The 10,796-nt window shown below is 31.5% G+C and overlaps 1 pseudogene; it reads left to right on the forward strand.

Moving 5' to 3' along the window:
* Nucleotides 1-935: 935 nt before the first annotated feature.
* On the forward strand, nucleotides 936-2,676 carry LOC123229084 (annotated as a pseudogene).
* Nucleotides 2,677-10,796: the final 8,120 nt, after the last annotated feature.

Here is a 10,796-nt window from a genome sequence, read left to right on the forward strand (position 1 = left end):
CTCTCATGGCGACTTTGTCCAGCGTTTCAACTCAGAAAGATGCCGTTTCGTAACAGAATGTGTTCACCCAGAACGGTAATCGGCCTGTACAGGTGTTACCTGTTGTCAATCTCTTTGATCTTAGTTATTATTCAGCTGCTTTGAAGTGGGTTTGAGCTAATTTTTTTATTTTGTTGGTTGAATTTCACTGTTGATGGCTTGTTTATTGTTACATTTTGCATTTGGTTAATATGTTTGCATAAGCCTATGTTTTTATGATGGTTCATTCAGTACGGTCCAGAAGATAATTTAAATTTAATTATCTGAATCAATTATACTTGTGAATTGATGCTCGTGCTATAACAGATGTTTTCTGCATATCCATATCTGAATCAGTTATACCTGTGCTGCATGATATATAAATGTGCATATGCATGCACGTTAAGGGGACAAAATTTGCAGTTTTTTCCGTGATTTAATTTAGTAGATTATTGTTTTGCTTCCCGTATTCTGGCTTAGTTATATTCCTTTCAGATGACGATTTGGGTTATGTTTTTCAGAACCGAGTGTAGATTCATTTACAAGTGTTGCGAGCCCCATGAAACCTTCGGCATAGTTCTTGTAAGTTAAGATGCCATGTTGCTTTTATGGCTATCATCTTGAGTCATTTGACCTCTTCAATAATGCAGTGCTTTCAATACTATAATTATTATATGAACATCTGTTTCTCGCTTTCTCTGCTGAACCCAAATCAAGATATCAACTGTGAACTTTTCTCTAATGATTGTCGTTAATATTCTGGGCAAAGGACAAATCTTCAGCATGGTTCCATTTCTGCCAACTAAATTAGTAGAAAGTCTGGGTCTTATTGTTTCATTCTTCTAATGAGTTGGTCTCTCTCTTGTCAGGTTGCTAAGCTCTTGGAAAAATTGAAACTACAATTTTTACATAAACATATGCTTTCCATCAAACGTGGAGCTATATAAATCTTGGCCAGGGCTTCCCCAACTTTGGTGGTTCAGATTTTGTTAAGGAAGCAGCAATTCAGGCTTTTAAGGATGGAAGAACCAATATGCCCGTGGATTTGGAATTCCAGAGTTTAATGTTGCAATTGTGGCCAGATTTGGAATTCCAGGCTTTTAAGGTGACCCTTTTTGCTCCATGCTATAATTCTTATGAAGCCACCCTCTCCATGGCTGCTGCTAAAATCAAATGCATGACATTGTGCCCTCCTGACTTTGCCACCCCGACTTAAGTCCACTATCTCAAAGAATACTTGTGTAATTCTTATGAACATGCCACATGATCCAACTGGAAAGATGTTCTCTCAGGAAGAACTTAATGTTATCCCATCACTTTGCATTGAGAATGATGTGTTGTTTTTTTTTCTGATGAGATCTATAATTAGTTGGCTCTTGAAATTGATCACATCTCTATAGCCTCTCTTCCCAGAATGTATGAGAGGACTGTAACTATGAATTCCTTGGGGAAGACCTTCTCTTTAACAGGGTGGAAGATTGGGTGGGCAATAGCTCCTCCAAACTTGACATGTGGAGTGTGACAGGAACACTCTCGCCTTACTTTCTTTACACCACTCCAATGCATTGGGCAGCTACATCAGCTCTTAATGCCCCAGACTTGTATTATATGTGGAGCTAAATAAGGATTATATGGCTAAGAAGGCAATTTTGGTGGAGGGCTTGAATGTTGTTGGCTTCAAGGTATTTCCATCAAGTGGCACTACTTTGTGGTTGTAGATCACACTCCCTCTGGGCATGAAACCGATATTGCATATTGTGAATATCTGATCAAGAAAGTTGGTGTTGTGGCAATTTCAACTGGTATATTTTACTTGAACACAGGGGAGGGAAAGAGTTTAGTCTGGTTTACCATCTGCAAAGATGAACTAACTTTGAGGAGTGCAGTTGAGAAGATGAAGGAGAAGCTGAAGAGAAAGTGACAGTACTATATTCATGGAATTGAAAGACAAATGGGACATGATATCAGATAAAAAAACAATCCGTAGTTTCCATTTGATCACATGGATTATAATGATTTATAGCTTAATTTATAATTAACAAAAAAATTAAAACACAGATTAATACATGGTGACAGGAATTCAGTGATCATTTGGGATTTAAAAAGACTTGCGGCTGGTAGCTCTAGGATTTATATAATTGGAAAAAGGGTAGGGGATCCCCCACAGCAGCCAAAGTTTTGCCACCAAATACGGCAGCCAGTAGTTAAGCGCTTTGAGGAACCCCACTGGGTGTGGAGTAGCGCTCGACAGTCTGGTGAAGACAGATTATTGTTTATTATACTGGACTTTCTCTTTTGGTAGCAGAGCGAAGTCTGATGACTACTTTGTGTTTCTACAGGCTTTGGTTTTGGCTTAGGCTGTGCCACAAACACGCTTTGTGGATGGTATCACTCTCTATGTTTTGAGCCTAACCTGCTGCTTTGGCGTTTATTGGCACATGAAAATGCCAGAAAGACCGTCGTTATACTGTATTAGCTGCCAACAATGCGCACCATCTCCAACCATGCATGTCTTGAGCTAGAATTGCAATGAAGCAATCGATGTGCCTGGGTGAAAGGGAAGATGATTCAATTAGAATTTAGGGGAGAAAGAATCATTCGATGAGCATTACGGCCAATTTCCTTTCTCTTGGGAGGAGTAAATTACATTGTCACCCATAGTTTGGCCCAAAAACACTTTTCTAATCCTTTGATAATATAAATCACATTTTTCTAGTGAAAATCAAATTATATTTACCAAAATAATTATCATATTACCCTTAATTATTTTCATTGCCTTCAAATTTATCATATTACCCCCAACTAAATTTATTACCACTAACTGTACGTAACATTTTCACCTTATTACCTAAAAAGCAAACCAACAAAATCTTGCCTACCAGAGTTGCATCTCCGGCTGATTAGCACTCTCTCTCCCAACCTTCTCTTCCTCCACTCCAATCTCCTCCTCATTCAATCAAAAACATAAAAAATCAAACAAGGACCCCCACCTCAAATAGTGTCGCTATTTCTCTCACCACTCTTTTCATCGATGTTATTGATCTCAAATTTCTTTTCACCTCTACCACCACTAGTCTCTCACGGTTTCATCGACCACCATAACTCTCACAAATCCTCTTATTATTCTCATTAATTTATATCATTACAAATTTGTTTTCTTTTTTCTATATCTCAAACCACTACTCTAGAAAATGTTATTATTTCTTTCACCAATCATTTTAGTGTCATCGACGATCTTGAATATCTTTTCACCTCCACCACCATTACTCCTTCATCGTCTCACCGACTAGCACAATTCCTACCAATCCTCTCACCATCATTGTTGATTTGTATCATGACATCAAGTTTCTTATTTCTCTCTTTCTCAAACTATCATCTCAAACGACGTCATAATTTTTCCTACAAATCTTCCCATTGTCATTGCCAATCTTGACTTCACCTCCGCCACCACTATCAATTTTTTTTTTTCCAACTCCCAAATTTTCCTTTTTTGGATCTATGCCCTTTTATTTATTTATTTATTCGTTTCTGTTTGATTTTTTAAACTTTTAAGGAAATGAAAATAAAGGTTTTACCTTTTTACCATAGATTTTATTAATTGAATTTGATTTTAAATATGAAAGCATGATTTACACTTTCAAAGGGTGAAAATGTCTTATGATCTTTAATTCAATATTTGATGGCGATATGGTGAATGTCATATTCATTAAGTATTTGATATCAAATGTGTCAATTTAAAGATCCTGCTTGTCATAATCTGCTTGATTATCAAAAATCTTTATTAAATAAATTTACAACTTTTATACACAGAAAACCTTTAGAAGAAATCCGAAGGTGACGTGAAAGTTTGTTTGATTCAGCGACCAAGTTTGGCGTAAACAAATTGTATTATATTTGTATGCATGAAACTCACCTCACCTCTCTGCTCTGCTCGTGATTCATGTCTTATTCCTCTGCAGAAATGAATGAGAATGAACAAGAACCATCACATTATAATTTAGGCCAAATGACTTATTCCCACCCAAGATTTAGGGCAAACCCCAACCCTTATGGTTAGTTTTCAAAAATTTAAATATAAATCCATTTTAAATTTTGTTGTTATTGTTAGAGTAAAATTATCTCCATATTTTTCCCAATCATAGCCGCCTCTCTAACCTTCTAAAAAATCTCAGTTTCACCCCATTTTAGATTCAGTTTCTAAATTACTGTCAGCAACGTTCTCCCTCCGCTAGATTACCTCCTGATTTTCCCATAAAAACAAAATCTGTAGCAGATGGATCATATTAAAAATTAGGTGTATTATGCAGGTTCTGAAATTCATCTGGGTCTCCTGAATTCGTAATAAAGTATGGGCAATGGATTTTATATCATGGATCATTTGATAAATTTGACCTCTTCCCATTCTCTGCATATTGCTTTTATCAATTTTGATTCTTTTTCACTTGAGAAAAGTGGGTATCTTTGCAACCAAAGTCAAAGAAGCTCTGCTATTTTGCCTGGAAAAAGATGTACACCAATGGAAGCAATGTGCTTTTTACTTTAATCTGTATTTTCTTAATGCCCATGCTTCCACTCTTTTTTATGAGGCAAGGAATGTGTTTAACATGGAGTATTATTGCCGATAAGTGGGCGGGCGTCTTTCACTTGAACAATCTTTTATTATAAAAAATAAAAAATTATTATCAAGATAAATTACGTAAATCTAGAAAATAATTAGGTATATTTGATAAAAATTGATAATCATAAATAATTATTGTGTTTAGTTGATATAATAAAATAATACTAAATTATTATTTTACTTAAATATTTTTGTTTTAAGTATAATTTTTAAAAATAATATTATATTTATATATTTTTTGTATACATAAATTATTAAAATAATCCTCGATGGCCGAGAATCAATCCCTCCTAAGGCATTATATTATACCCTACTAAGTCCTTCCTTCAAAATTATATAAATCAACAATTGATACCAGTCGTAAAAAGTGTGGAAATGATGCAAGAAATGTAGTTAACATGGAGTATTATTGACCATTACTCACCAGAGAATCTGCTGTCAAAGCTCAGATTTTCCCACCCACGGCTTCTAAATGATGCCATGCATGCCCACTGTTTTGCGATTCAAATTCTCCAACATTTACTCTCAAGACCAAGTTGACAGGCTATCAAGTTATTGTATGTATCGATTTCAAATTAAATGGGTAGGTGGGTGGGGTTAGTTGGCTTAATTTCTATTTCGGTAAATTAATTATTGCTTTTCCACGTCCTTGCAAGAATTATCGACTCCTCCTCCAATGGCTTATTTAAGAATAATTAATAGTCAAACAAAGCATTGAAGTAATAGCTCTTGTATGCTTAAACAAATAAGTTAAGGCAGATGAAGACAAATTGCTTTTGGTTGAATGCTAAAAATATCTATTTTCACAATAATGTTTCCGCCTTTAGGGGTAAATATAAATCGAATCTAATTTAAATATTCTTTGATTTGAATTTAATTTAAATAAAAAGTTATTTAATTTAAATTTGATTTGAATTTATTAAATTAATATTAAAAGTGATTCAAATTTTATTTTAATAAAAATGATTTGATTTAAATTTGACTCAAATTTAATAATCAAACAAAACATTAGAGTAGTAGCTCTTGTATACTTAAATAAGTTAAAGGCAAACAAAAACAAATTGCTTTTGGTTGAATGCTAAAAGATATCTACTTTGACGGTAATATTTCTACATTTAACGGTAGATATGAATCGAATTCAGTCTAAACATTCTTTGATTCGAGTTTAATTTGAATGAAAAATTATTCAATTCAAGTTTGATTTGAATTTGTTAAACCAATATTAAAGATGGTTCGAGTTTAGTTTGAATAAAAATAATTCGATTTGAGTTTAGCACAAATTCATGAGTTAGATATGTGATTTAAATTCGTTATTTGAATTTATAGCTTATTGACAAAAAAATATCGTTTAACAATTATTTAACATAATTCTAATCGAGCCACAAACCGAATTCAAATAAAATTGAGTCATCTACTAGCTCATAAGTTAAATCGAACCGAATCTCTTAAATCGAACTCAATTTATATTTGAAATAAATAAATTTAAATCGAATTAAATCAAACCGAGTCAACTTTTAACGTCAAGCCAATTCGGTTAGTCCAGCCCCATCTACGTTACAATTTTTATTTTTAAGGCCAAATTAATTACTGTGCAAATCTGTCAGTGTGAAATAAGTTGATCAACAAAATTTTAGGGGGTGTCATATAATTAATGAGGTTTTAAATGACTATAGAGAGGTTATGGACACAAACTTTCAAGTTATACCTTATTTATTCAAGGTTTGATTTATAGATAAAAAGACACTAGATTTGAGACATTTACATTCATATCCAACCTTATAAAAAAATAAGAATAAAATTTTGAAAGTTAAGGGTAAACATGTTATTTTATCAAATGTCGGGTGGAAACTGTCATTTGACGAATAAAATACTTAGCTGGTTTTTTGACTTGTTAGATGTCGATTACTAAATTACTACCTATATTAACTTTAGACTATTAATTTTTCATATTTTAAAATTCAAATTAATACAACCACTACACCTTTTTTAATTCAATCGTTACATCAATATTTCATTCCTGCAATTGTTATATTTTGTTTTGTTTTCTATTCTAAGGATGTATTAAAAAGAGTAGATTTAAATATCTTAGAGAATTAACATAATAATAAATCGGTTTCTATAAATAGTAATCAAAATTGAAATTGACCGAGATCGGTTCTTACTTGAAGTTGAGATGGTCGATTTTGGGTAGGATTCGAGTCCTACCCAAACCCCAAATTTATGATAATGCTGATTGTGAATGTTATGACATATTTCACTCTCAATTAAGAGTTGTATTTGAGAATGGACAGGAGAGCCAAAAATCCAGCCCCGTGCCCAGCCCCTTGAACTGCCAGATTGTGCTTCTTGGCATATGGTCGGTTGCCATCCAAGATAAATGCGATGTGATTGGAAATTGCAACCACAGAGAGTACGTTAAACATGCATTTTCTTAGAAAAATACTCAAATCTCCTGAACAACAGGTTTCCATCAGCACCGGTTTGTGTGTCAATTGTAAATGAAATCGTGTATGTTGGTGGGGGCTTTAATATTATTCTGGGGAGCATGCAAAGATTTGGCGGAAGAGGAGAAACATTGTTGCCGTCGGCCACTCAAAGAGAACGAACATAAAGAGTGGGAGACATTGCAGCTTGAGCATGTAGCATGTCAGATGGGTCAAATAAATATTCTGCTCAAACTGTAGAATTGAAATTTTACAAATGTGGTTACTGCTGAAGTAAAGAAAGAAAATTAAGGAAAATGAATTTTTGTGAAAACTATTTCGGTTTTAGGTAGGGTTAGTTCCTTTGAGGATAGAACCAAAACCAGAATAGATCGGTTCCATAAAAAATTAGAATTAAAATATATCTAATATAGATTGATTTCGAGTAAAAATTGAAATCAAAAGTTAGATATCCAACAGTTTCAATTCTTACAGGGTGTTTTGCTCATCCGTAGATAGGGTTGGACTCGAATTGAGTCTGTTCAAACTCAAGTTCGAATGAGCCTGAAACGAACTAGTCCTATATGAGCTCAAGTTATTTGTCAAATTTTTCAATTAAAAATTTTAATACAAAACGTTATTCGTCAAATTTTTCAATTAAAAATTCTAATATAAAACGACGTTATTTTGATAAATATGTATTAAAACGATGTCATTTTAATAACGAAAAATGAGCCAAACCGAGTTCAAGTTTGGTTTTCACGAATTCGAGCTCAATTATATATAAACCAAGTTAAACTTGAGCTTAATTTGACTCGAATCTAGCCCTACCCGTAGATGTATATCTCGGTTTTGTGTTGGGTTTTCTGTTTTTGTTTATTTTGTCAATGCTGGAATATTTCTGGAAGGGCTTATTGAATTATATCAGAGTTTATTCTTGTTTATAAAATGAAACCCTTGAGGACCGTGATTTTGAATCACACTTCAAAGTTTTCTTGTTTTAAGGCCAAAAGACTATTTCTCACCAAGGTTTGTAAAAATGACAATTTCTCTTTTTTAAGTTTTAAAGAGGTAAATTCTCTTTTGTTATTCACTTGGGTTAGTGATTTTCATTAAGTGAGAGGGTATAAAAGTTATTTTATATATTTTTTTTTATTTTTCCATCTTATTCTTTTTATTTTCTATTTTTCCTTTTTTTATATTTTTTCCCTCTGTTTTTTCAATTTTTCCCTTTCAAAAGTTTAAAGGAAAATAATTTTTAAAAATTTTAAGAGTATTAATAAAATTTTAAGTGTTTTTAAACATTTAAAAAAGATTAGAGGTGTTTCTAAAATTTAAAATTTTTAATATATCGTTTGGTAGTTTAATATGACTATTATATCCCCACAAAATTAATTGGTTAAAATTTTTAATTTTTTTTTAAACTTAAATGATAATTTTTAAATTAAAAAATATATATTTATAATTTAACATTTATATTAAATATAAACATTAAATTTTGTAATTTAAATAAAAGTGCAAAACAATTATTTTTAGAAAATTTATCATATTCACGTTCGAAAAAGTTATTCCTATATATAATTTGAATTTAAGTCGTTATTGTTTTCTGTTCTATTTACCTTTTCAAAGATTCCTGTGTTCACTGCTATCAAAAATTTGAAATAATTTTAAGGCCAAAGGACTATTTCCCACCCAAGGTATACTGCATTCTCAAGTTTCCCCTCTTTAACTTTGATAATCTTAAATACTCACCTATGAGCAATTAAAATTAACGATAGTAAAAGTAAAATCGTTATTTTATCTATAATATTAAAAATAAACTCTTTGTCTTCGAATGTGAGTTTCGTTGGGGAAGACGAAGACGAAGAGCTTCGTCGGGGGAGATGAAGCTCTTCGTCTTCCTAAACGAAGACGACAGTTTCGTCTTCGTCTACGAGGATGAAAAACTTCGTCTTCTCCAATGAAGTTTCTTGTCTTCCACGGCTCCTCCGACGTCGATTGAGTGTCCAAATGGGTGGAGAGAGATTGTCGGAAGGAGAAAAAGCTTCAAGAGAAAAAGGCCACCGACAATGGAGTCGGAGATCTGAAAACAAAACCCTAGAGGGAAACTGTCATTTTTTAAAACTTAGGCTGGCGAAAAATTTTAGTTTTTAAAGTTTAAGGGGCAAAAGGAGATAAAATTTTAAGAGATTAAAGTTTCGTTAATTTTAACTACTCATGAGTGAATATTTGAGATTATCAAAATAAAAAAGAAAAAACTTGGAAATGCAGTATACCTTGGGTGGGACATAGTCCTTCGGCCTAATTCTAACTTTACAAAATGCGAAAAGTGCTTAACCGTGACCTTTTATTTGCTAGATTAACAAATTTCATTACAAAGGAATATTAATTAAAATAAGTACTAAAGTTTTCATCCAAATTCTTTTAAAAAATTTTTGAGTAATTTTATTTTTTAAGTAAATTTAATGTTATTTCCAGTAATACTTTTTTCTGTTAATTACATCACATTCGGTTTTTTTACAACATTTTTTTTCAAAATATACTCTATGTTTAGTAAATTATAATTCAAAGATTAAAAAATTTATTTAAAAATAAATCAATTTTTGGTCTAATGTAGATTAGAATGAAAAAATAAACATAAATACAAATAATAGGTGTGAGTGTGAACAGATGTTTACAAATGCGAGTGCACAAAGAATATGTTTGCGATGCAAAAATATTATAATATAATAATATATAAAAAATAAAATAAAATAAAATATATAAAAAATATAATATAATATTTATAATATATATAATGAATGCGAGAAATGCGTGCGAGTGTGTGCACTTCCTCGCACTCCTATATTTATTATATTATAATATTTTTGCACTGCACACGTATTACTTTTCATGCATTTGTACTCACATTCACATTCATTCTTCGTATTTATGTTCATTTTTTCGTTTCTATTTATATTAGATCAAAATTTGATTTGTTTTCAAATAAGTTTTTGAATTTTTGAATCATAACTTAATAAACATAAAGTATGCTTCAAAAAAGAAAAGTTGTCAAAAAAAAAAACTACTATTAAAACAAAATTAAATTTGTTTAGAAAAGTAAAATCACTCGATATTTGCCTAAAAAAGTTTGGATGAAAACTTTTCTGTCTATTTTAATTAATATCCTCATTATAAATGTTTGTATTAATTCAACATTTAAGATTTTAAGGTTTTTTTTTTAAGTTAGAGTTATGTTAAAATTTTTTGAATTTGATTGTTATTTTGATGATTAAATTGTAATGATGTTGTGATAGAAGATAGTAGACGTGTATTTGTAATATCTCGATCCAAACGATCTAATTTCATTATCAAAATCCTTTTTTGAGACACAATTCATTATAATCTGTTTTTTAATTTTATAATATTGAAAGTTTAGGAATTTATGAACCATTTTACTAATATTCTCTTAGCATTCTCATAAGGTATGGGATATCATTGTAATTGCTTGGATTGACTTAATATTTTTGCAAATTGTCGACTGAAATTTGATAGTTCACATATTTCCCCTAATTCACGTAATCTATGTAACTGGGGGCACGTGTAATTCTAAGTAAACTGGGGGGTTCAAAAAACTTTGCAAACCCATCTATGTGAATGAAAATTAAATCACTCCTTATTTTAGGCTAAAAGACTAGTCCCACCCAAGGTTTTGTAAAAACTCAAATTCATACTTATCAATTTTCGAAAACTCGTAT

Source organism: Mangifera indica, chromosome 11 (assembly GCF_011075055.1).
Source record: "Mangifera indica cultivar Alphonso chromosome 11, CATAS_Mindica_2.1, whole genome shotgun sequence".
Lineage (NCBI taxonomy): Eukaryota > Viridiplantae > Streptophyta > Magnoliopsida > Sapindales > Anacardiaceae > Mangifera > Mangifera indica.